This window comes from Equus przewalskii, chromosome 8, assembly GCF_037783145.1.
Source record: "Equus przewalskii isolate Varuska chromosome 8, EquPr2, whole genome shotgun sequence".
Taxonomy (NCBI): Eukaryota; Metazoa; Chordata; class Mammalia; order Perissodactyla; family Equidae; genus Equus; species Equus przewalskii.
Genome location: NC_091838.1, coordinates 6,693,462 through 6,721,128, shown reverse-complemented (window position 1 = coordinate 6,721,128; position 27,667 = coordinate 6,693,462). Strand labels below are relative to the sequence as shown.

Below are 27,667 nucleotides of genomic sequence, written 5' to 3'. Positions count from 1 at the left end.
CAACCCTCTGGGGAGGGACTGGGGCCCCCTGGGAGCCATGGGCCTGGCTGGAGCACCCAGCTGCTCAGTCTCCAAACTCAGTGTGTCCCCAAGGGCTCCGAAGTTTCTAAAGAAACTGTGGCTACTGGAAGCTGAGCTCATCACCTGAGATCTTTTCTTTTCACAGAAAATCATGGACCTTTCAAATGGAAAGAAACTTTATTCTTCAGGAAGAAATAACCCTCACTTCATCCATCCCTTTTTTCTCTTTCTCTTTCATTTCCTCTTTCCCCTTTTTTTTTCTTCCTAAATGTCAACTAGTTATTTTTAAAAAGAAGAGTCCTGGTATAGTGAAGACTATGGAAGTCAAGGGAATGCCTACCAATTTCACACACTCTCACACCTTTATATAAATGAGCAAATCAAACAATGATATAAACGAAAACAGGCCAGGGGAAGTTCTGGAATTCACCCTGGGTCACACAGTCACCGGGGGTAAAGAACAAAACCAGTGTCTAGGCCGTCTGACTCCCCGACCAGTGCCGCCACGCGAAGATGAGACAGCTAACAGAAACTGATATGTAAAATTCCAGATGGTGACATTTAGCCATTAGATGCATTTTTTTTAATCACTCGAAAAATCACTTAAGATTAGGGAAAAAAATGCGGCACAGATTTTCTGTAAGTTACAAAAATTCTAATAGTAATTTTCATAGGTTAAAAATGTAGGAAAATAGAAAATACACACACATATATCAACAAAAAAGTGACAACGTCTAGAATTACATATGACTTCTACAGCCTAGCTCTCCAGAGAGCTATTATATATGCTTTAACATACCACCAAGTGCACAAAAGTGTTCTAAGGTGAAGGAAATAGCCCAGAGTGAACACTTGTATTAACAGCCCATTGGGTAGAAAAGCCCACCCTTTGGGGCCCCTCCACTATGAGGCAAAATTACAGGGTTTGGATCAACAGGGCTAGCACTGCTTTTGACAGCAAGTGGACACATTTGGGGTCAACAAGGGATGGCTGCTGAAGCGTTGATTGTACCAGCCTGATGTTCCAACTTTAGTTACACCTCTTTTAGGTCCCTTTGAAAAGTGGCATACAAAACAGAGGAAGGAAACAACCAGATGCTCACATCTTCCCTTTACACTTACAGGCATGGCCAACGCACTCTTCCAGGCTTATGAGGTTACCCTTCCAGCGTCGGGATTGATTTTTGAGTCTCACAAAAGCTCTTCATATTGTGCCCGCACCACAGATTTACACGGCTGTAACTCCTGTCAGACATCATCTCGGCTTTATGAATAAATAAAACTATGCCCCAGGGAAACATTGATTTAAGAGGAAAAATCAATACCCATCCAGCATGTGACATACTTGGGCTTTAAGGCTACTCATCCCCAAAGTACAATGTAATACTAAGTGAAAAACCATACTTTTTGATCCTAATAAAAGGTAAATGAGGGCACGTGAAATGGGAAGGGAAATGCTTGCCTTCCGTGGTCCTCGTATATCAGGATTCGCCTTCTCCTTTCAAAAGTGGTTAGCCGATACTTCAAAAAAAGGAAAGAGGAAAGGAAATAGAAAAAAAGAGATGGATGAACCAATGGTGGCAACATCTTGATAATTTGTGAATACAGATTGTGAGCATATGAGAACTCCCTGTATAATGAATTCTCTCATGTGCGAGAAAGCTTTCATAACAAAAATTTAAAAGTATGTATGTTTGCTTGGAGAGAACTCCATAAGGCTAATTAACAACCAAGATGCTGACCATGGTTCTCTCTGGGTGATGGCCTCATTGGGAAGCTTTTTTTCTTGCTTGGAAGCATTACATTTTCTAACTTTCTATAGCGAATATGTATATTGCTTTTATAACTCAGAAAACTCACACACAATAAATGCAGAAAAGGATAGCAAAAAAAAAAGATAAAGCTTAATTAGACTGATTGCAATGCATTTTCTTGACTGTTGGCCTAGAGACAGCTAAGATTTACATCTTAACATATTTATTTTCAGCTCTTTCTCACTGCTCTTAAACATTTTTCAGAGCACAGCAGGTTGCTATTAAAATTGCCTGATTTAAAAAATAAAGCTAACAGCTTACGCTGAAATTAACCTCATCTTCGTGAGCCAAAGACCAAACACGAGACAAAAGCTGGCTAAGCTCATCATTTGCCCAGTCCCACAATCACCGTACACCCAGTCTGTTTGCATAGCGGAGACAGTCACTGAAAGTTCTGACAGGCTGGTGGTAACCTTTGGTTACAAAGCCCCTCCAGAAAGCCAACACTCTTGCTTTCTTGCTCAGAATTGGTTGGAATTAAAACTGAATCCCATTATTTTCCTCTAGCTGCTCACAGGTGCAGTGCAACACTAATTGTGTTAGTGGCTGCCTTTCAAGAAGCACACTCATTTGTTGATTTCGATGAGGGCTCACGGCTCACCAGACAGACACTGATGCCGTCCGTAATCGCTGCTTGTCTTTCTGATAAGTAGAAAGAACAACTCTGGAAATTTGGGGTAAGTTAAATTTTGAATCTTAAATTAACAGACCATAAACTCAACCTCTATGACCACTGAAGTTGGCGAGGATATTGGCTGAACCTACTTCCAAGGTGGAAATGATACACAACTACAAGTTCCAAAAGTATGCAGCCACCGTGTTAGTACTGATGGGAGCAGAAGAGGTAAAGGGGCCAGAAATGGGCTTTGGTGGCTCTTTAATGCATCAATACTAAAAGCAAAGTAGAAGGCAAAACATCATTTGTGGAGAAAAATGCTTCTATTTAGTCAGAGAAAAGCACAGCTTCAGATTACCCTTCACAAATACTATCTTATTCTTTATTACAGTTTCAGAGATACACTCATTTAAAGAAATTAGAGCACCTGCTGTGTGTTACTTTGTGTAAGGCATTCATTAGATGTTGTAGATACAAAAATAAGATCCAAATCTTAGCCTCAAGCTTTGTTTCTGTAAGAGGGTCAGGTATGTAAGTGGATAATTAAATACAGTGTGATCAGAGATACAACTGAAGAATTGTGGCAGCCCAGCTATATGTGGGGGAATCAGGGAGGGCTTCTCAGAAGAGATGGAAATTGAGGTGGATCTTGAAGGACATACTGGAATTTATCAAGACAAAAGGGGCAAGGGCATTCTGGGAAGTGAGAACAGCGGGTGCAAGGGCGTGTGTGCCTGAAAGGGCACAAGTTGCTGGAACACCCTGAGGAAGTCAGTCGTAATGAAGCACAGACTGCAAAGTGGAGGAAGCCAGGCAGTGCGCTGGAGGGGCGCACAGAACTGATCATGGAGGCCCACACCATGGTATTTGGATCTATTCTCAAGGTTACAAGGCCCACAGAAGTCACTGAGCAGGCAGTCATGTTATAAATTAGACAGCAAGGCAGCTAGAATGGGGACAGTCTGTTGGAAGAGAGCTATATTAGTTCACCCCAGAAACAGACTGGTGCAGGGCTGATGAGGGCCACAACTAAAACAGTGACAGTGGGAGGCAGAGGAGAGGACGAGCAGAAAGATATCTACAGTGAACATCTGTGACAGCGGGCAGTTAATACGTGACCTCATCAGTGTTAATCACTGTTCTTGGAACTTTCATACACTATCTTAAACCCACAATCCGGTGTGCACTGAACGCAGAGGGTGAAGCAACGTGAGGACGTAGATTTCTGGCATGAGTTACGGGGTCGACAGTGACGCCTTTAATTGAAATACTGATTCCAGGAGAAGGAATTGGCTGTAAGGAGAGGACAAGTGAGGGAGGTGGGGAAGACAGCTTCATTGTACACATATTAATTTTGAGAGCTGCTTGGGATATACAAATGAGGACAACCAAAACATTGGGGTCAGGAATTTGGCAGAGAGCAAACTGGAAATCTGGGGCTAAAGTTGAAAAAAAAAAAGGTGGGGGGGCTATAAAAATATCCTCATAGTAAAATTTAAGGAATCAGCTACACACAAAAAAGCAGTACACAATACAATGCTTTCCGGAAACTTATGAGGACTGTGATTCCACTCCTAAGACATCTGAGATCTATTCTGAAATATACAGATTCTTGAGTTAAATCTTAATTTCCCCTCACTGGAAAATGCTCTACATTTCAGGCCCACAAATAAAATACGTAAGGTGAGCAGCTCTAGTGGAAATGGAAGTGCATTAGAGAAAAACAAGATTTAACCCCTGAATTGAGATTCTTGTCAAATGTTGAGAGACCAGAGGAAGGCAATTTTGGAGAGAGGATCATCAAAGCTCTCAATGCACTGATTCTTTAGACTAAGTTAACTAACAAAAGGCAGGCTGTTTTCCAGGATCTGCAGTTATATTTAGAAAGACCTCAGAGGGGAACCCAAATGACCCCGAAATTACTCTCTGCTTTTCTAGGAAGAAAGTGTTACTCTGGCAAGAGAAAGAATTTCTCAACGAGTTGAAGGAAAGATTTCATTAAAAGACAGTGGCCTATTTCACAAGATTCCTTCTGTGAGGAGATTGGGAACACACAGGCCAGATGTACCCCTTCCTTTCCAGCCTGTAGAGGAAGTGGATAATGATGTATGATAGATAGGGGTCAGCCAGGTCACAGTGCTGGAGGTCTGTAAATCTTTTAAATGGATGGACTTCAAAATTCAGGATTCATTATAAAAATTGATAACCATGCAGTCAACCAATTGCTAAAATCAGACACGGAATGTCTTTGTGTTAACCTGTCATTCATTTAGGTTGCATGAATTTTGGATCTGGTTCCATTCAAAGATGACCCAAGGTCCTTAAGGAATTTTGATACAACTTTATTCTCAGCACTAAATGAGATTACTAATACCACTAATAATATTAACAGTAAAAAGCAGCCTCACGTATTTTTGTTGTTGGTGGTAGAGGTAGTGAGCAGTGTATGGAACCGGAAACTCATGAGGGTATCCAATTATTATCTCCATCTCAAAGATGAGGAAAGAGATTGAGAGAGGTAGGCATTTTGCCCAATCTCACACAGGTATTACAAGACAGAGCCAGGGTTGTGCCCATCACTGACCAAAGGGAAACACCATGTTGCAGGAAGCATGACCATTGGTGTCAGTCTCTCTGGCAGAAGACCCACGGTTCTAAATTCTAAATTCAAAATTGGACTAGCTAGTACCCTAGAGATTTTTCAGTTTCAAACCTTTGTGTCTGTAGTCCTACAATTCAGGGTCCCCGAATAAACTACTGACGTCTGGACAAAGTTAAGCTAAAAGCAAGCTTGAATGAGCAAGAATGTTGAATAAATCAGATAAATGAATACCTTGAAATCGCTCTTTCCCTGTTCTGAAGTTTCACTCAACTGCTGAAATAAGAGAATGACCTCGTGCTTTCTGGAAAGGAAACACAAGAGGAAACAATTTCAAAACTCTGAACTGGAGTAAAACTGCAATAACTAAGGGCAAAATGATTACTTTTTCCTTTACTTATCAAAATTTTGAGTAATAAAGAAAGCAACGGACAAACAACTATTTAATGAACCTTTAGTACTTTAATACTACAAAAAAAAGAATGTTGAAAAACATAAGTTAAAACTTGCTCTTAAAATATAGTCACCGACCTATACACTATCCCAAATTTTAAATATGTAAGAGAGCAAAAATGATGGCATTAACCACATGTGCTCTCAATGATTAATAATTATGCCCATGCTTTGTTTTTGATTCATTGCTTCATTCCACCTCTTTCTCCCAGACACTGACAGTAACTATGGGTTAGCACCATAGACCTCAAACCTGGACCCTTCGAGGTGCGCAAGGTACCACAGATTAAAACACAAACAAAAACAACTGCCTGTCTCAAGAAGACGACAGCCTTGCCAGAACAAAGATGGCTGGACCAAAACGGTACAGAATTGTGTGATAACTGTTATAATAGACTCAGCCATATTATTTTATGTCTTCATCTTCAAACATGCTATATTTTTGTTAGCATGGTTTCCTATGGTTAAGATAAAACTATCACTTACAAAGATTACTACTTCCAAGAGGATATGTGAATCAAGTTTGAGGAATGTAATCTCAGATCTAAAACTCTGTTTCTGTGGACTGTGTATCTAAGAAGGCATCTTAAAATACGCAAAGTGGAAGTCAAAAGCATTGGGAGCAAAAGAATGATCCAATAACGAGACTGAATGTTCTCAGATAAATTATCCACTGAGGTAAATCAACGCAACTCTTTTTCTTTTTTGATAAAGTTTAATGGGGAAAAGAAAGTTATTTCTTAGAAAGAAAGGAAAAGCAAAGCAATGTTAGAAAGACAAAGGGGAAAAGGAAAGCTGACAACAAGCAAGGAGGCGGTCCCTCCATGACCTGCCATGTCAGACTCTCCAGCGGCAGGCAAGACACGAGCTCCCCAACCCCATCCCAGCTTACGGGCCCCCGCCCATGTGGTCGAAGAGTCTCCTGGACGTGAGCTCCAAGAGAAAAGTGCAATAGAAGGTGAGGGAGAGTTACACGTCAGGGGAAGAGGAAAGGCGTGAAGACCACATTTGCCAGGAGTCCACTTTCAACAGCGAAAGGCAATGGAAAGTTTCTTCTCCTGGCCTTTCACTGGGAAATCCCCTATTCTGAACCACTAAGCACTACAACTCAGCAACACTGTGGGTTCTGGAAAGTTTCCACACCAGCCTGAAAACCCTTCATTTAGAAAACCAGGAAGATGCATTTCAAGCTCTAAGCTACTGTGTCAGAATCAAGTGTTTGGGAATAGCACCTGTTTAAAAGCGGAGAAATCACTATTTTGAGATGCTGCTAAATCTGTCTAATAAATGCTTATTGATAAGTCTTTGGGCTATACAACAGCAAAGATGATAAGCCCCAGTTCAGGAGACCCAGTTACAAACATATACAACATAGAGAGACATCAGTAATAAGAGAAGTATGTAGAGGCTGTGGGTACAGTACAGACAAGAGCATGAGCACCCCACGCATACAGCTCTCCACAGCTCTTGGGATAAAACCCAAGCCACCTGGCGTGGTCTGACAAGCTCCCTGCCATGATGCCTGCCAGCCCACCCAGCATCATATCTCATCGTCTATCCCATGATCCTCATCTCCCATGCAGAGTTCTCCATGCCTCCGCCATGTTGTTTGTTTGCTTGGTTTTTTTTTTAAGAGGCTAAACAGCTAACATAGATATGAATATCTAACAAAGCACTTGTTTTTAAGCTGGAAACCACCTGTGGTGTGCTTCTTAAGAGTTAAGTGGATCCTGGTACCTGGTAGGTGGGTCCTCCAACTTGTCCCAACCTGGGTCCTCAGCCTGTCACATCCTTCTCGATCTTCTCCTTCTTTGATTTACAGTCCAGTGAAGAAATAAACTGTAAACACCAGTGTAACATATACAGCACTGGCATTTTGGGCTGGATAGTTCTTTGTTTTGAGGGACTAGCATTCCCCCCCACAGCTGTGACAACCCCAAAACATCTCAAGACTCTGACAAATATCCCCCGAAGGGCAAAATCACCCCCGGTTGAGAATCACTCCTCTCAAATGAACGAAGACTTATTAAAACATAATGATACTTATACCCTAACCCCCATAGTAGGGGAAAAAGACAGCAATTTGGATGGGGAGCATCCAAAAAGGCACAGATGGGGGAGAAGAGAGGCGGGAAGGCACCTGTATCGAGCACCTGCTGTATTCTCGGCCCTGTGTGAGCTCAATCATCTATTTTAATGCTCAGACCTCACCCCGCACCTCCTGAATCGGAATCCTCACGTTAACAGGTGGTTCATGCTCACCCTCAATTTGAGGAAGAACTGGCTTACATTTGAGCCAAGCTGCCTCAATGTCCACCTGACCAGAAGCCACAGGCACCCTATAAAAAGTGCCATTGAATAGGTTTCTGAGGTTAGGGACTTCCCTGGGGCTCCGCTTCCTATCCTCCACTTTAAACGGCTCACTCTGGCTTCTTGGTTTCCAGCCAGCTGCCTCATGCCCTTGCTCTGTCCACCTTGCAGCCCTACAATATAGCTGGCAGGCTGCAGATTCCACTTACGAAAGAATGCTGCTCCTCCGAGCACCCCGCTCTATTCTCACACCATCTGTAGGCAAACGGCATCCCCTCACTTCCTGAGACCGAGTTCCAGAGACCTCCCTTTGCTCTCATTGTCTTCAAAGGGGCAACCAGATACTTAGTTCTCTCAATCCAGCCTGCACAATTCCATGCACCACAGAGATCTATTACCAGGCACTAATGCAAAATATACCGTGTTGTCATTGTGGTTTTGTAAAGGCTTAGCTTCCCGCTATGACAATGACTCAGGGTCTTCTATCTTCTGTAACAGGAGCAGACTGCCTTCACTCTTTGTGGTTAATTTCACAAAACAAGGAAAACAACAGCCACATCCAACATTACAGAATGAAAGACGAGGTTGAGCCTAATTAATGCAGGCTTTGCTTCAACAACAGCTTTATTCCTAATAAACAGAGTGGGACATTTTCATTAACCCAGATACAAACTCCCGTACAAATACGCACACACGAAATACTATAACAGTACCATATTTAGACTCTCTTGAAAGACCCAAACCATTTCAGATGCTGGCACTTGTAACAGTTTTATTATGATTTACTAACATTACTGGTCATCCATCTTACTATTTGCAGACCCTGTGCTACACATTCCATACGTCCTCATCTCATGTAATGCTCACCAGAACTCCATGGGATCTGGACAATTATGATGCTGGTTCTACAGATGGGGAAACTGAGGCCTGGAAAGGTTACGTAACTCAGCCAGTGAGTGGCAGAGCCAAATTTCAAATCCAAGTGTCCCTGACTTCTAAGCAGCACCTCATTCTCCCGCATCATTTTAGATAACACACAGCTGTCCCCTAAGAGTGTGCCCGTGTACAGTGTTCTCTGCATCCCTAAGCACATACAGAGTCACTACTGAACATTACATGCGCCTACGTGAATCAAGCAGGTGTAAACCAATGGTCTCCAATCCCGTAACTGGTAAATATTTGATACAGACACCTTTGGTTAGATGTGACCATTTTCCAGATCTGTGATAATTCTTTTAGCTGTCTCTCACCTAGAATAAATCAACAAGCTGAGAAAACCTGGCATCACCCTGCTAGATTGGGATACGGTTCTAACAAACCTGCTCATCACCATGGGTACCTGACCACAATCTCCAGTCGGCGGGGGGCCTGGCCTCCAGGAACGGAATCTGTTCTGCTGTCAGGAAAAAATGCTGGTAATGGCCACTCATCGGATCCCTTCCTCCACCAAGGCAGCTGAGACCTTGGTCAGTTCAGCAGGTGTACAGAAGAAAGAGAAGTAAATCCAAAACTTCCTGTGTAAGTTAATTACCATGAGACTTTGGACACACCAATTTCCTTCTTCGCATCACTTAACTGCCCACAATTCAGAGACGACAATGTCCAGCCCTGCCTCCTCTGCAACACAAGGACAGTGTGAGGATGACGTGATGGGCCCAAGGCCCTGGGGTAGAAAGAGCTGAGGTTAATGAGCCTGTGTCCACAAACACAGTGTTGAGCAACAAGAAATCAGGCTGAGACACCCGCATGTGGGAATTAGGGTTAGGCGTGTGGTGCTGACAAAATATTTCTCTTGAAGTTAGTAGCCAAAATAAACAAAACAACAACCAGAGAAGCCTCAGAAACTGACCTTTCCATTCCACACTCCCATCTGTAAAATAGAAACAGAAACCTCTTGTTTTTAAGCAAAAACTGCAGAGCAATCTTTTCAGTTTCCCAGATTTTAAAAGGAACAAAAGCTGTAAGAAAATAAATATTCTAAGGCCCATGCTAAATCCATAACCTTTTCACTTTAATATATTCCATATCTGGATGAATATTTATCGCTCACTACTTATTACTGCCTCCATATTTATTACTGTTTCTATGCATATTTCTCTGTCTGTCTTAGATTGTCAAATCTGATAAGGCAGGGACCAAATCTATTTAGTTCTTTTTGTAAAGCATGTGAAACTGTTACGCATAATTAGGCACTTAAAGGGTTTTTGATGAAGATGATTATGAAGAATGAGAACAGTGAATACCATGGTCGGCATGTTTCCTGGAACCCTCCTGTCTTGCTGAAGTGTCAGGTGATCAGACTCTCACAGAACTGTAGAGATAATGGAAGCTTGGGTGCAGAGATCATGCAGAGCTGGCTAAACATGCGGTCTGTGGCCCAGAGCATCAGCACCACCCAGAAGTTCGTTAGGAAGGCAAATCTCAGGCCCCACCCCAGACGTACTAAATCAGAATCTGCAATTTAACAGGATGCCCAGGCAATTTGTAGGCACATCAAAGTCTGAGAAGCACAGACTAGAGAACCACCTAGTTCAACGACTTCAGGAGAATCGGGCCTCGTACCTTCCGACTTCAAGGTTCTACCAGTCTTGCTCCTTCAGAAATATTCCTCCTTAAACTATTCTTCTCTGGGTCTGCAGAATTAAACTGCAATAAATAACAATCTCCAGATTGCCAAGAACACTGGTCACTTTTGTTTGCCACAGAGGCCTTTATTCTTTCAACATTTTGAATACACATATAAGATGCTGGATACAGAAATCTGGAAAACCTTCTCCCAGTAGCGGGCTTGCTCACTATCTGCTGGCAGAGAGGAAACCACACTGCGATGGCATGAGAAACTGGACACCATGCTTCTTGGTCGAGATTTGGATCCCACATTTTTCCACATTTTGGGTTCAGTGATGCAGCCCAGGTTGCCATTCACCTTTGACCTCTATTCCCAACTTTCACTAAATGCTCCTAAGTCCTGACTTACACAGGTCTCTGCCCTGGAATTCTAGAGCCCAGCCAGTGAATATAATTCAAATCCTCAAGGATAATGCATGCCAAGAAGAAGAAGAAAAAAACCAGAACGATCTGAAAACACTTCAAAACGTCTTTGGGTTGCTGTTGATATGCTGGTTTGTCATTGCATCTTTTAAACCAGTTCCCTCTACACTTTCCTTGTCCAGCCTGTCTTACAAGTTAAGAGTCATTAATTTGTAATTAGAAGAAGTTTATTACGGGTTTTACCCCTAGACTTCAGCCACAAAAAGTAGTTAGTAAAGAATATTCAATAATGTTCAAATTCCATCACTGTTGTGCCACTAATATTTTCCAAAAGGCTGAAAAGGACGGGTGTGCATCTTAATCAGATCTGTACGTGGCAGACATCTGTCTGGACTCATATCTGAATACCAACTGGCACCCTCCCAACATATGCTCACTTTTCTGGAAAAATATTAATTTCTCCAGATATGAAATGATTGGCTATACTTTTTTTCCACAACTGTATGGTTTTTTCTGCACATTTAGAAATCAGAAAGGAATTTGTTGGATATTAAAATAGCAAAGCACTGTGATGAAGAAGGTATGTTTTAAGAACACAAAAGATTAACTGAATCAATAATTCGAGGTTTGCCGTAAAGGTTTCAAAGAAGGTTGAAAATTTTGCTGAAAGAAAAACGTTTAGATTAGACGGAGACAAAGACTGACCTATGTTGTGGGTACCACTTCCCAAATAAACCTTGAGAGAGCACCAGATCAAACAGATCCAGAAGGGCCCAGACTTACTCTAGAAGCACTTCTCTCTGTGAGGGCAAAGTCCTTTCTAAGAGAACATCATCCTGCCTTTTGGGGTTACAATGCACTCCAGACAAGATCAGAAAAGATGAAGACAAAAAGGACAGGAAGAAGATACTGCTGAACGGCACATCCCAAGAAGCTTATCACAAATTGGTTGAAGTATCAGGTTTCAGGAGAACTTCACTGCATCTTTGGGGTTGTGTTAAATCAGTATATTAAGCACTTAGAACAGGGCCTACCTGGCATATGCTAAGTGGAAAGTAAATTCTACCAGCCCTAGATCAGCATTACCAAATTCTCAAAAAGCAGGAACTGAATGAAACTATTTAACTGTTGCCCTTAAATGAGGCATGAACTCCCTTTTGGCCACAATCCTTACTACTCCCTAACGTCTCCCAGATACTGCAGTCAAGCACCAGCTGCTTTTAATCATTGTACAGCATTGTTTTTGTTCTTAAAGTAGAGTTAAAGGAAAGGGATTTTCTGGTTTTACCCACCTCTCTATCAAATTGTTGACCTCCTGAGGCAGCTTTGAGATCCTCTGCCTCAAGTCACTCATTTATGGTACTCACTCGAGTCTGTGACTCTCGCCCTGGTCAATGCTACTACACTGTTGCCTCTGCCGGGACTATGTTCTCCTCTCTTTCTCCACCTGTCAAATTAGAATTCACTTTTGAAGGCTTATGCAGTCTTTCTGATCTTGTCAGTCAGAATCTACTGCCCCATTATTATGGGTATTAACATTTTAGAACTAGTTCTCTGGACTACAGATAATTTTAGGCCAATGGTTGAATCTTTTGATCTTCCTCTTCATAACCATAAGGTCCTCCATTGCTCACAATGGCCAGCTACAGGTTCTCAATCTCCTTTCTACTGGAGCCCTAATTACCACCATCCACACACACACACACACACACACACACGCCTCAGAATGGGTCTAAAGTGTGTGGGTGTTTGGTTGGGGGGGGCATTTCCTGCTAGGAGGGAGATGGGGAGGAATGGGGAAGGTAAAAAGTACAAAGGAGGGGTTTGTGTGCCTCCCTCATTTCGATCTCCCATCCCCATGGGACCTACAAAGAGATGGAGGAAGTGGTAAGGGAGATCAGAAAAGATGAAGGAAAAAAAGCTGCTTCATTTTCTTCCAGCACTTCTGGAACTCCCCTCTCCAGCTTCTACTCTGCAACCTAGCGGGGAAGTCAGGTCTATGTGGCAAGGTAGGATCAAGAGCGAGGAGGAGGAGGAGGAGGAGGCAAGAGATAGGAGAAAGAAACATCCCCACTTTTGCTCCTCATGACTTCCTCACCCACTCTGCAAAATCCCCCCCTTCAAAGATAAAGTCTGCAGCTGTTGAAAGGATAGGAAAGAGAGAAGATTCTGGAGAACAAGGTGCGGTCAAATCTCCTCACACCACCCTTGCCTGCCATCGCAAAAGCCTTTAAACTTCCTTCACTCCGATGCCTGTTTCTGGGTCACAAACTTCTCCTTGGCAACACAAATGACTCTTCCCACAATTCACTCTGCTCCTTCTCCTCCATCCCTAAATCTAGTCAAAGAAGCCACACTAGAGGTGGGAAGAGCAGCTCCTTGAAGACAGGGCTCACATCTTTTTCAATTGGTGTACAACTCTGCCTACTACTGCCTGGCCCACAGGAATCAAGCCCACGTGAAGGGAACTGGATCAATGGAAACCACTGAACTCAAAAATACTTTTCCCCATAGGATCACTGCTATAAACATCCTCAGCAAAGCTCTTTACATAGAGAAGCAAGAAGAATAGAGAAAACGTCTGCTGGTTTCTTTCTTTCAAGGACAGAGTTTCTGGGCTCAAATTACTCAGATGCGTATTATTTCTCATGTACTTGTTCCTTGAGATAAGGTGACAAACTTTTAATCTGTTTAATAAAATGAACTGCAAAAAATTTTAAATCTATTATGAAAGATACTTTAAAAACAAACAGCTTGAAAATAACTGAGGTCGATTAATTTCATTGTTATATGAAGGGTTTTCTTCTTCAGTCCTCAGGAAAGCGGGATAAGAACTAAGGCCTTTCCCAATAGGGCCAAAGACCTTCCTAACGTTTTTCTAAGTCATGAATGGGTATATTTTGGAAATGAGCAGACAGCCGGGTTTAATGCAAAGACTAAACCTGAAAAAACAACCAAGTTTGGAAATAGTTCTCCAAAGAGATGTTGGAAAATGCTCCCGCACTGATAAGGGTCCCAAAAGCACACGTAGCTTCACGGTTCTTTATCCTGCCTTATTTTATCGAAGTTTCTTCCCAGGCTCCTGACTCCTTGCACTGAAAGATAGGCTGTCTCAGATGACCTTGTAGGTACAGAAGAAAAAGAGCGATTGACAAAGAAGAAAAGAAAATTGTACAGAGCAGAGATGTTGCTATTTACGAAAGGAAACATTGACCGTTGGGTGCAGTGTCTTCTGTCCTTGTCGTGTGGGCCTTCCCGTCTATGACAGCAAACAGTGACAGTGGGCTGACCACACACACCAGGCACTGTTCCAAGAACTCTTCATGTGACAGCAACCCTATGAGGGAAATACGATTATTATCCCCATTTTACAGACAAGGGAACGGAAGTATAGAGAGGTTAATTATTTGTTTAAGGTCACAGAGCCAGGAGGGGGAGACGGACGGGCAGGGAGGCAGACACACAACAACCAATAGTCTGGCTCCAGAGTACAAGCTCTTATCCTCTCAACCTTCACTCTATTTCGCCCCCTTTTGCTCACTTATCCACTATCTTCCTTCTCTTCTGCACATGCTCGAGTTTCGCCCAGAGCAGCATTATAAGCTCAGAAGTCATTGACCTCCTGGTCTGAGGAAACACTACCCAGGTCTCAGAGCTTCCCTTTGAATAAGGATAACCCGGATTAGCAGTAAGACATGGGGCAGGAAGAGTCCCCAGATGACATCCCAAGCGGCCTTTCCATTCCTGGAACGTCCCCCATCCCCCGCATCTTCCATCCACACTAGTCACACGCCCAGCCTGGAGGGTGATCACCATCGTGCAATTTTCAGTCACTCCTCAATCCTAATGCAATTTCTGCCAACAAGGCAGCCCCCCGTCATCCACTTTTCGATCAGCAAAAAAGGACACTTCTAATTGTAATATAGTTTGCAATACCATTACCCTCAGACGATATTGAATTACTTAGGGGTTCAATATTGAACATAATCAGTTCACTTCTGAACGTCTGCCCCGCAAAGAAAATGTGCTAAGTATTACAAAGTATATCAATATGAATAACTTACTAATGCTGTCCTCACGGTAAATTCCCCTTCTGTGAAACTCTTTACTTCCATTTCCTACTAGGTCAACTACTCAGACTGGGTATCTGAGAAGCAGGAGAGACACTCAGAGCTGGGCCCCTCAGGAGAGAGAAGGGGCCTCCAAGTTGCAAAATTGAAAACACCTTGAACACATCGTTAGAAAACCAGATGCAGAGAACTACGACCTCTTCCTGTGCACATTACGTGTCATGAAACCAAATCAATTTCTAAGCATCTCGTTGAAACTCCAGTAGAACTACCAGAATGTCTTCAGCAAGGAATGTTAAAGTGACCATAACGATGAGGAAAGTAACTGCGCAATATTCATTATTACTAATTTAAGAAACGCCAAAGGAGACACATTCCATTTCACGTCTGCCTATTTCATTTTAGGGAAGGGCCTTCACAGATGGACTGATGATGTCAGCTCCTCTAATTCCACAGGAGTCTTAACTTCAACAACTGAAAATGTTCTAATCACGGAAGTTCTCAGAAACATAACTTTAAGTAGATTATAATTAGGGAAGCTACAACTATACAAATGGCTAAGATAAAAGGGAGAACTTTAAAGCCATGAGAAATAAACATGGCTTGTATATAAAAAAAAAAGAAAAGAAAAGAAATTGAAGCAATAGATTCTTACTGAAGAGAAGATCAGAAAGGCTGCAGGAACTTTGAAGAATGAGTCCCACTCGGGCAGGTGAGGAAGGGCCTTCAGGAGAACACGGTCCCAGCAGAGCTGACAGCTTTGGTAGTATCATCAAGGGTAAGAGTCATAAATCCCAGTGCTGACTAGGGTCAGGCAGGTACCATATACGAGTGAAGTGCACCAGAGGAACTCAAAGCCTTCTCAGAAGGTCTACGATTTGGTAGAGAGGTAGGTTAAAATGTTACTTTCTTCCACTCTGCCTTAAGAAAAACAAGTGCCACACAGTGATAAAAGATAGCTGTTGGCTGGCTGCATTATCGGAGACAATAGGGAGTGATGAGGACAGTGGCAAACATGCCTCATCTAAAGGGGCAGTCACTAAGCATATGTATCTAACTCCTTTGTGGGAATTTGGGAATGTGAACCCAGAGTTGGCAGATTTTCTGTTTTTTCCCTGAGAGAAGCTAGAAACCTGGATTTGTCCACATTATCTCACACTGTTTAAATATATGCTACTAATATAAATTTTAAAATAATATTTTATCACCCAACACCAAGAGGGCCAACAAAATAGGCTTGAGGATCAGGTGTGAGGGTCATGTAACAGATGGCTTCTGCTGAGGAGGTGGAAGGATGGGATGTGGATAGCAAAGGCCTGGAATTTCAATCCCAGATGTGCTACTCTGTGGCCTAGAAAAAGTGCCCAAACTTCCTGAGGCCAGCACCTTGATCCAGAAAGATACTGGGAGACTAAATTAACAGCCTACGCAAATAGGCAGAGGGATGTGGTGATTATGAAAGAACACAGGCCTCGGAACCAGACGGTCCAGTTCAAATGGCCTCACTACTCATCAGGGCCAATTATTTCACATCTCCGTGTCCTCTTCTTCAAAATGGTACCGACCTCACAGGGTGTTGGGGATTCAACAAATAGTAACTATTTTTTGACACACGATTGATATAACAGAATCCCTTACTTTCCTTCACAACCCCCACCAAACAAAGAATAATGGTACTTTAAAAGAGACAATTTCACACCAACATCTTTCTGAATCTGCAGTTGGGAAATTCTTTAGAGTACGACATTGAATTGTGTTTTCACATCGAAATGATCTATAAGAAATTTTAAAAGTTCTTCATTTTCCTTCTTTTATTTTTAATTTTTTTATTTTTAGATAACTGTGGATTCATATGCAGTTGCTTCTAATACAAAGACATCTCATGTAGCCACTACTCAGTTTCTCCCAATGGTAGGTAACTTCTTGAAACAACATGGTACAATATGACAACCAGGATACGGATATTGATACAGTGAAGATACAAAACATTTTCATCACCACAAGGATTACTCATGTTTGCCCTTCTGTAGCCACACCCTGCCCCTACCACATCCTTAACCCCTGTCAACCACTAATCTGGTCTCTATTTCCATAATTTTGTCAGCTTTTAAGAACATTATATAAATGTTATCATGCAGTATGTTACCATTTCGAATTGGCCTTATTCACTTAGCATAATTCCCTGAGATTCATGCAAGTTGTTGCATGCAGCAATAGGTTCCTTTTTATGGCTGAGTAGCATTCCATGGTATGGATGTACCACAGCTTGTTTTATCATTCATCCATTGAAAAACATCTGAGTTGTTTCCAGTTTTTGGCTATTACAAATAAAATTACTATAGATATCTGTGTATAGGCTTTTGTGAGAACATAACTCTTCATGTCTCTGGGATAAACGCCCAGGAGGGCATATAGTAGTTACATGTACGGTTTCTTAAGAAACTGCCAAACCGTTTTCCAGAGTGGCTGTGACATTTTACATTTCCACCAGCAATCTATGAGTGATTCAGTTTTTCTACATCCTCACTAGCATTTGGTGTTGTCACTGTTTTTTATTTTAGTCATTCTGATAAGTGTGTAGTGATATTTCAACACTGTTTTAGTTTGTATTTTCCTGATGGCAAATGATGATGAGCATCTTTTCATCTGTTTATTTGCCATGTGTATACCCTCTTTAGTGAGGGTATTTCTTTCGTCCATGTTCTAACTGCATTGTTTGTTTCCTTTTATTGTTGAGTTTTACTAGTCCTTTGTTAGAACATGGCTTGCAAATATTTTTTCCCACTCAGTAGCTTGCCTTTTCATCCTCTTAGCAGGATCCTGCACACAGCAAAAGTTTTTAATTTTGGTTATGTCCAATTTACTAAATTTTCCTTTCATAGATTGTGCTTCTGGTGTCAAGTCTAAGAACTATTTACCAGCGCTAGATCGTAAAGGTTTGTTCCTATATTTTTTCTGAGAGTTTTATAGTTTTACATCTTACGTTTAGGTCTATGATCCATTTTGAGTTAATCTTTGTTGACAGGTGAAAGTTCCTTTTTTTAAACATATGGAAGTCCAATTATTCCAGCACTTTTTATTGAAAAGGCTAACTTACCTTCACTGAATAGCTTTAACATCTTTGTCAAAAGTCAGAATCCCATTATGTTGTTTATAAACCACACAGTCTGTGGTGTTCTGTTACAGCAGCCTAAATAGACTAAGACAGTATCTTAAAATGTCTCAGATGTATACCCTTCAGATCTGGAAGTCAGAGGACACACTGCCCTCCATCTGGAGGTGCTGGGGGAGAACTGCTTTTTTCGCCTTCTCCAGCTTATAGAGCCTGCCTGCAAATCTTGGCTTGTGACCCTGCATCACATTGCCTTTTCTCTCTCCGCCTCCATCACATCTCCTTGTCTCGCCCTCCTGACTGCCTCTTATGAGAACTCTTGTAATTACAGTGGGCCTGCCCAGATAACGCAGGATATTCTCTCCATCTCGAAACCCCTAAATTAATCACCTCTGCAAAGTCCCCTTTACTATACAAGTAACGTATTTGCAGGTTCTTGGAATTATAATGCGGCCATCTTTAGGGGGCCATTATTCAGCCTACCATACTTAGCTTCTTGTATCTATAAATTTATATTTTTTGCCAAATTTGGAAAGTTTGTAGCCATTATTTCTTCAAGTACTTTTTCAGTCCCTCCTTCTTCTTTCTCTTCCCCTAGGACTCCAATGGCACAAACGTTAGATCTTTAGTTAGAGTCCTACAGGTCCCCGAGGCTCTGTTGTTATGTTTTCTTTATTCTATTTTCCTCTCTTTGTTCAGATTGGGTAATTTCTATTGTTCTATCTTCTGGGGCACTGATTCTTTTCTCTGTCCCTTCCATTCTGCTGTTCAGCCCATCCCGATGTTTTCATTTGGATTGCTGTATTTTTCCAGTCTAAGATGTCCACTAGGTTCTTCTTTATATTTCCTTCACTTGATGAGACTTTCTATTTTTTCATTTGTATCCAGATGTTCCTAATTGCTCAATGAAGCATTTTTACGATGGAGGCTTTAAAACTTTTGTCAGATAATTCTAACATCTCTGTCCTCTCAGTGTTGGCCTCTGTCGATTGCCTTTTTTTCAGTCAGTTCAAGATCTTCCTGGTTCTTGGTATGACAAGTGATTTTTTTTCATTAAAACCTGGACATTTTTGGTATTATGTTAAGAGACTCTGGATCTTATTTAAACCTTCTATTTTAGCTGCTGTCCTCTGAGATCACTCCAGCAAGAAGAGGGAAACTGTGGCATTATTGCCAGGTCGGGGGAGAATCAGGTTCCCCACAACACGTCCACTGAGAGGGGGTCCAACTTACTGCTGGGCAGGGCAGTGTGGCTCTCTACCAGGCCCCTGCTGCTACCTTCTTGGATGAAGGAGTGGTGTTACTGCTTCCTACACGGTCTCTGCCGACCACACCCCAGGGGTTGGGAGAGTGGAAATCAGATTCTTCCTGTGGTCTCCACTTACACAGGGGCAGAGGTGGCAAGTTTTGTTACTACCTAGCAGAAATCAAAGTCTTGGCTCCCCACCACTCAGCCTTCTGTGACACCACCCAGTGTGGGGGCTGGGTGCTCCCTTAGAGCCTGGCACGGGTGGAAGTCTTGGGGTCCCCATCAGCCCTTGCTAGGAGGGTGGGGCCACAGATTTTTCTGTGATGTTTGGCTAGCAGTTGTTGTCTAAGTTTTCTGTCTTGCTGGGGTGTCCCTTTGCTGGTCCTCTGGCTGGAGAGGACAGGATGTTGTTGTTCTCGTCGTTGTTTTGTCTGTCCCCGCTGGTGCTTCCAGACTGCCGGCTTCTCCAACTCCAAATCAGGGCTACATGAGGCCAAAAGAAAACCCACGTACTCATCATTGTGTCATTCCTTGATCTTGAGATCCACGGATGACCTGCCCTCTTTTCCGCACCTGTCACGTCCTCTGACGTGTGCTCTACCGAGAGTGCCTAGAGTTTTTAGTTGTACTTGTAGGAATAAAAGGAAAAAGTACGTGTCCTCTGGCTTCCCAGAAGAAGTAGTCCTTCCTTTCATTTCGAGGGTAAAATTAGAAACCTTATCAAGCAAGGAAATTTCATTTACTATGTTGAAAAAGCTACATCAAGTAGTAGCAAAAGTTTACACGAAATTAATTTCAAATACTTCCAAATAACCTCACGAAAAACTTTAACAATGTGCCGTGGCATTTAACCCAAAAGAAAACCAATTTACAAAGAACATGTTTTAAATGTTCTCAAAAAAATACCCAAATAATTTTAGTTAACTTTTTATTTGAAGAAAAAGAAAAGGACTTTCTCTCTGTGGGTGATGCTTTGCAATTAATTGTGTAGAATACTGAGGTTTTTAGCTTTTTTCCCCTGCTTCAGCCATCATTTGAAGGCATCTTTCTTGCCTATGCCGTCTGCAAGAAGTAGCTGCACAGGTCTCGTGTATGATTATCTTTATATGATCTGAAAGCTTTTTCCCAAATGACCTCTTTATAGAATTTAACAGAACTAGCTGCATGCTAAGGGATGGCAGTCATTATGAAAGAGCAGAAAGGGCCGTAATATTACATCTATTTTCCTCCAATCAACGCTCTGTTTTAGACGAAATGGACAGAGCGAGAAAAAGCCCAGCTAAAAGTAAATAAAAGTCTGCCTAAAATACATTCAGAGGAAGTCTGTTTTCAACAGAAGCATTTTTGCAGTTCAATATGAAAGGTTACTCTTGACAAGAAATGCAGTTAAGGAAGTGTCAGAATCAAATAAGATCTGACAGTAAGTAGCAAAAAATGTGCAAATGAGAATAAACTTCACATTGACAAAGGCACTTTAAGACCATCTAACAGCAGCTCTGAGTTAAGACGGCTGGGCATTTACTTGGAACAGTTCTGGGGAAATCAGGGTTTGCGTTCTGTACTCCACTCGCCAATTAGAAGCAAATGGCGATTCCTCACGGTCGACTCTACATTCATCCCATTATTGCTTCACACAGCCATTCTCTCTTCCTCGGGTGAACAGAAGGAAACCGCATGGTACAGCACTCAGTGAAATGTAAAATAAGGATTAACAAGCCATTCTGGAGATTTAGCAAAATTAAGCTTCATCAACCAGCTTGACTCACAGCCAATCAGGCAAAAAGCATCCTAGAAAGAAAACTAACAGTGAAGGGACAAGGAGCACAAAAAATTAAATCACTCACAGAAGCATTAAGATCATGAAAAGGTGCATTGTTTTCTGTGGTCGACCAAGTCCATTACTAAACCAACAAGAGTCCATTCTGTACTCAATCCCCAAGTCCAACACAGCCCACTGGCCCCCTGTAAAATCTGCTTAGGAAACAAATAGTACATTCCCCTACTATCTCCACAGAGAGGAACACGTGGATGGCGTGCAGACTTATTTCCCCTTTATGGGAAAAAGACACACGAGACATCCTTACAGAGCCGAGGTGTGGCAAAGGCCTTCTCCAGCTGCCTGAGGGCTGGAAGACTGAATGAATTTGAGGTCTGTTCGGCCTGAATAGGTCTTTCATATACAAAACCGAACTGCCAATACAGTCAGGTAAACTTAAGGACACAGTTAATATGTGAAGTCTTTAAACGCTTAAAACTAAAAGCACGCATTTTGGTCAATTATTTGTTTTATGACTTTTTCATACACAATTCTAATTCTTCTAGCAAGCAGTGATGTTTTTTAATCTGGCCAGTTTATATGGGCTATTTGATAACAGGATTTTGTCCTATTTAATAGCTATTACAGACTGTAAATCAGAATTGAGAGCTGGGAGGACTGGAAAAGGGCATCGAGTTCGTTCCTACCTTCAGGCAGGATTACATGAAAGCAGCTCAGGCCCAACATGCGTAGTTCTTATTTTCACTGACAGGGAAGAAGAAAAAAACGTATGCATATGTGTCTACATGTGCGGCCTGTGTATTTTTTGTGCGTTTATTTATTTATTTAATTTGCATTTAGCCCAGAGTCCACGTGCTCTACCGTGAGCCTCTTTCCAAGGGTCTGTGTCTCCCTGTCTGAGAACAAATCATTAACGTCTTTCCACAAAACGTTTGAATATTATTATTAAAAATACTAGAGGAGGTCGGCCCTGTGGCGCAGCGGTTAAGTTTGCACATTCTGCTTCAGCGGCACGGGGTTCGCTGGTTTGGATCCTGGTGTGGACCTACGCACTGCTTGTCAGGCCATGCTGTGGCAGGAGTCCCACATATAAACAACAGGAACATGAGCACGGATGTTAGCTCAGGGCCAGTCTTCCTCAGCAAAAAAGAGGAGAATTGGCAGCAGATGTTAGCTCAGGGCTAATCTTCCTCAAAAAACAACAACAACAACAACAACAAAATACTAGACCAACCGGTTAGTCATATGATTATTAGATCCTACCTCTTATCCTATGCAAACATCAATCTCAGGTCAACTAAACATTTAAACGTAAAAGGCAAAACCACAGAACTTTGAGAGGTCTTACGAGCTCAGGGTCAGAAGGATTTTCTTGTGTTTTATTTATTTATTTATAAAAATATATATATAATAAAATACATACGAAATAGCTATATTTTTCATATATAAAAAATTTTTATAAACATATAAAATAGATTTATATATTTTATATACTTACTATATAATACATAAAATATAATTGTATCTTATATAATGTATAAAATACACATTCTTTAATATATATTATTCTTTTATATAAGGAGACTACTAGATTCAACTATATTAAAGTTAATATGTTCTTGAGAATATACTAAAAATCACTGAACTGTACACTTTAAAAAGGTAAACGTAACGGCATGTGAATTATATCCCAATAAAGCTGTTATTTAAAAAAAACTCCCATAAAAGGATGCAAAAACTAGTCACAAAAGTAAGAGGAAAATATTTGAAACACATAACAACAATGGAATAGTACCTGGAATATATAAAAACTCCTATATATCAACAAGGAAAATGCAAACAGCCTAAACGGAAAATAGGCAAAAGACCCCAGGAGGCGTTTCACAGGAGAGGAAGCACAAATTGCTCACGAACATAGGAAAACATGCTCCACTTCGCTGGCAATCAGGGAATGCAAATTAAGATACACAATAAGACACCATTTCTTACCCACCAGACAAGTAAATTAACAGATATGATAATGTTAGGTTATGGTGTAGATAAGGAACACCAGAAACTCTAACACACTGCTTGTTAGAGGATAAACTGAAAAGCCAAGTGGAAAAAAGTTTCTCGGTGCCCATTACAACGAACATATCCATAACCAATGATAACAACTCCACTCCTGGTATACGTCTTAGGGCAAAGGTCAGCAAACTATGGCCCACAAGCTAAGAATAGTTTTTTACATCTTTAAAGGGTCGTAAAAAAAGAAGAAGAAGAAGAAAAACGTACAACAGAGACCACATGAGCCCTGCGAAGCCTAAAATATTTCCTAGCTGGTCATTGACAGAAAGTTTACTGACCCTCATTTTAAAGAAACTCGTGCACATTCTTAACACTGTGTTAAGAGACAGAGTGACACCCCGAAGGTCCATCAACAGGGGATTGGCTAAATCAATTGTGGGATATTCATACAACAGAATTCTATTCAGCAATGAAAATAAACCACAGCGAGAGGCAACATAATTTAATCTCCAAAATAACTAAGTGAAACAAGCAAGTCATAGGAAACAGAGTATGATTCCACTTACACAAAGTTACAAAACAAGCCCAACTCAGGACTTGGGGCTACACCCACGGGGAGTAAAGCTGTGGACCTGTGGCAGCAGGACAACCGACGCTCGGCCTGGGAGCCACACTGCAGTCAGTCACTTGGACTGGCCAGGCAGCCAGCGCCGGTGAAGACACAGAGAGGCAATTCTGTGTACTGTCCACGATGATTTTAAGAATTTTGACAGAGGAAAAGAGAGGCATTTTAAGGCTATTGGGATCCTCCCAAAATATATCAAGCATCAGTGAAACAAACACTGATTAAAAGCTTAAGGTTCCTCAGTACGAAATATTTACTCTAATTTTAAGATATTTTTATATTCCTAATTACCTCATGTTGTAGCAAAAATAACTCCTTGGTATCTATTATCTCAAGAGAGCTTCAGATTTGGGTGTGGTTCTTTGATTATGTATTATTTACATACCAACTCCTGCCTTAAAGGATTTGAAGCAGCCTAAGTGATTTATAAGTTTATGAAGAAAAATGTACTAGACATAAGCAGAGCATGTGTTGTAACAGCAGCTCATTAAAATTACAACTAGATATCAATGTTATGTCTATGATCTTTAATCCCTCAAAGGCCATTTCTCTCCAAAAGAATAGCTCCTGGCACTAAAATAAATATTCTATAATCATTATTAATTGGGGATTTTTTTTCACTCCTCTCTTTTTTCCTCTAATGCATATAACTCTGTGTTTATCCATGTTATGGGTAAATAGCAAAACAACTATGATATCTTTAGATGTAATCAGAGGAAACGGGGTAAGGAGTCCTGGAAAAACAGCTGGAAAGTGCTAAGCCTTTAAAAAGAAACCAAATAAATCTGCTTTGCCAAACAAACATTTAAATAAAACAAAACAAAATCACTACACACACATTCAGAAAAAAAGTTAGCTTAACATGCCAGCAGAAAGGACCATGGATGCTAAGCTCTAACAAGGGCAAAGGAAAGTCATTACCAAAAATGTTAAAATGAAAGGCTTTAGACAAACTGAAGAGGTTCACTTGTCATCTTTAGGGGAAAAAAGTTAAATCAGCAAAGAAAAGTTTCTATCTTGGCAATAATACCTGGTCTATTTGCTTTTAGCTTTTTTGAGAAATCATTATATCAAATTCTTACTGTTCCCTCTTGAAATTCAATATGCTAAATTACTTTTACAAGTGGAGATTTATCAAAACTCTGTCAAGAACTGTGAAGGCTCTGAGATTTTATCCAACCTGTAAGGTAACAAGTTGTCCAGCCACATTTTCAAGGATGCTGTAAGAAGACACGAGTCTCCTGGGTCAGAAACGAAGGATTTTATTACTCGCAGCATAGCAAGCATCATGAGTTTCACGTTTAGTCACTTCTGTTTGATGCTTGAGTCCCCAGGGCTGCTATGAGGGGCTCAGGTGGATGCTGTGCTCGCAGCGGGTTTGCATCATACCTAAAGAACCCTGAGTTTGGGGAACATGAATTGTTCATAAGGGAGCCTTGCCTTGGAGGGAGACATTATCTTTATTATCTCAGACAGTATACAAACCTGCCCTTTGCTCTAAATGTAGACACTATCTCCATCTTCTAAGGCTGTTCACATTACAAACATCCTTGAAAAAATAGTTCAGAACAAAATGGCAGTTAGTGTTTCTGCTTGCAAGACATGCAGAAATGTGAGGGACGCTTCCCAATACTCTTCTTTAAAATAAAAAACCAAAAGCAAAACCTGTGAAGACTTTGATTGAAACTGAATTGCATTTATAGATTAATGTGGGGAAAGACTGCATCCTGTCTATATGGAGTTTCTCAATCCAAGAACACTGCATGTCCTTCCATTTATTTAGGTCTTTCACATGTTTCAATAAAGTTTTATAATTCTCTTCAGAAACACTTTTCCTACCTTTATGAGGGACTATTCTTGAGTCCTTTGTAGCTTCCTTTGCTAATGTAAATGGTATTTTTGTATTATTTGAAACAGTCTAAAACAATTATCCACTTCTCCCTGGTTTACAGAAACACAATGATGATAAATCTCACAATCCTTCTGAACTGCCTCCCAGCTAACTTCTGGAACTCCCTCTCTGCTTTATCAATCAATAGCATTCCACAAATTTTCAGCGAGTACCTTACTATAAGTCCTTGGGGTAGACTATAAAAACAGTTAAGCGTTCATGGAGTTCTTTCTTACTACGTGCCAGGTACTATACCAATGCTTTCTATGTACCAGCTCTTTTCTCTCTCAAAACACTCTAAGAGATAAATTCTGTTACTTAGGTGAGGACAATGAAACAGCATACGTAACTTGCCCAAGATCACACGCTGGACACTGGAAGAACATGATGAATGCCCTCAAGGAATTTCCAGTCTAGCCTTAAGATTTATACATGCATGAACATTTCAGTTCCTGCCTAACAGTGACTTTCCTCTCCAGGAGGCAGTTTCTGTGATTGGCTGAAATGTCGCTGTGGACCTCAAGTCAGGAGACTTAGGGTGAAGTCCTGCCAACAGCCTCCTAGCTTTTTCATACGTGCAGGCATGAAATGTACCTGCTTTAAGCCTGCATTTTCAATGCCACAAAGAAAATGCTGATTGCTCTATCAATTTCGCAGGCTTAGAAGGGGGAAGCGAGTAAGAAAATGGTAGCAAATTGTGTAAAATATCATAAAATGTAGGTAATTAAAGTGTAAATAGTCATAAAAATGCAGGTATTGATCCTTACTCTCCGATTCTAGGCCGTGGCTATATAATGACATCCATCCATCTTATTTTTATCTTCAGTTCATTTCAGATCAATTAGAAAATATTTGGTTGACTACTGTAGACTAGATTTAATGCTACACTGGGGAAATAAACATTAATAAGATGTGATGTCTGCCTTCAAGGAACTCATAGTCCAATGGCAGAAAGAGAGACCACTAGTCAGGCAATTACAATAGAGAGTGAGCTGTTCTTCAAAAGGGATAGGATAGAGCATTACAGGAATGTAAACAAGGGACAGCTAAACCAGATTCATCTGGGGTGGCTGGACAATCCGGGTCAGCTGCTCAGAGAAAAGGGCACCTGGAGAGCGAAGCAGAACTTAGTCATTTAGGGGATTCAGGAGGGAGTTTACACGGTCTCAGGCCCCATTTGAGGAACTTTGAGTTGATGTCTAACCAGAACACACTAGTGTAAGAAATGGGCTGGACTGACCATCAGGGACCACATCACTAAAGACTGTGTTTGTGACGCTAAGGAGTTAGCACTCTTTCCTGGAGACCACAATCAGAAAACTCAATATAGGATTTTAAAGAATGACAAGAACAAATCTGCATACTAGATAATTCTCCCTGGCACCAGGATGGAAAATAATATAGTTCTGGTTAAGTCTGGTAGAATGGAGACCAGTTAGAAGACTCTAAAAATAATATTGGGCCATATGTCATCCAGATGATAATACTCTAAACTAGGAGACTGGCAGAGGGATTTGAAATTAAAAGGCAGATTCAATATTCAATAGATAGAGTGTACAAACCTTGGTGGCCAAGGGCTATAAAGAGTGAGGCTTAAAGAGGCATCCAGATGACTTCTGTTTTATTTGCCTCATCTATTGGATGGGAGACGGTAAGCAAGGCAAAGCCTACAGGAAGAGATAGATGTGGCAGAAGGAAGCAGGTGGGGGCAGACCGGTGAGCTGGGTATCCAAACATGTTCAGTTAGAATATCACACAGCAAACACTCATTTTTGCATCAGGCACCAAAGGGGAACTCCGAAGGAAGCACTAAACACAATTCATTTCCTCTATAATCTGGTTGAGAATGTACATATATGACTAAACGGTTCATGGCAGTACTTGATAAACGATAGAGTCAATGAAACCTTCAACAGTGAATGGCGAATTTTATCAATGAGTTGTACCATGACAGTTGTATCCTAGATCACAGAGTGAAGCAAAAAACTCTGACAATTGTAGTTTGGACATCTGTCGGAATAAAAATAAATCCATTTATGAATATTAAAACAAACTTTCTACAATGAGGCTTCAGAGAAAGACATTTATTCTGAATACAATTTTATCTTTGTCAAATATGACAAATCCATAGA

General features: G+C 41.2%; 1 protein-coding gene across 6 annotated transcripts in view; it reads right to left on the bottom strand.

The window, feature by feature from the left end:
* Positions 1 to 27,667, bottom strand: part of PAG1 (phosphoprotein membrane anchor with glycosphingolipid microdomains 1) — a 129,758-nt gene that overhangs the window by 81,316 nt on the left and 20,775 nt on the right. For 4 of the 6 annotated variants that reach the window (XM_070630377.1, XM_070630375.1, XM_070630373.1 and 1 more), the window contains exon 2: positions 5,285 to 5,354. The exons of the other annotated variants lie outside the window; for them this stretch is intronic. The gene's annotated coding sequence lies outside the window, so the exon portion shown is untranslated. The remainder of the gene's footprint in view (positions 1 to 5,284; positions 5,355 to 27,667) is intronic. 6 annotated transcript variants of the gene reach the window in all.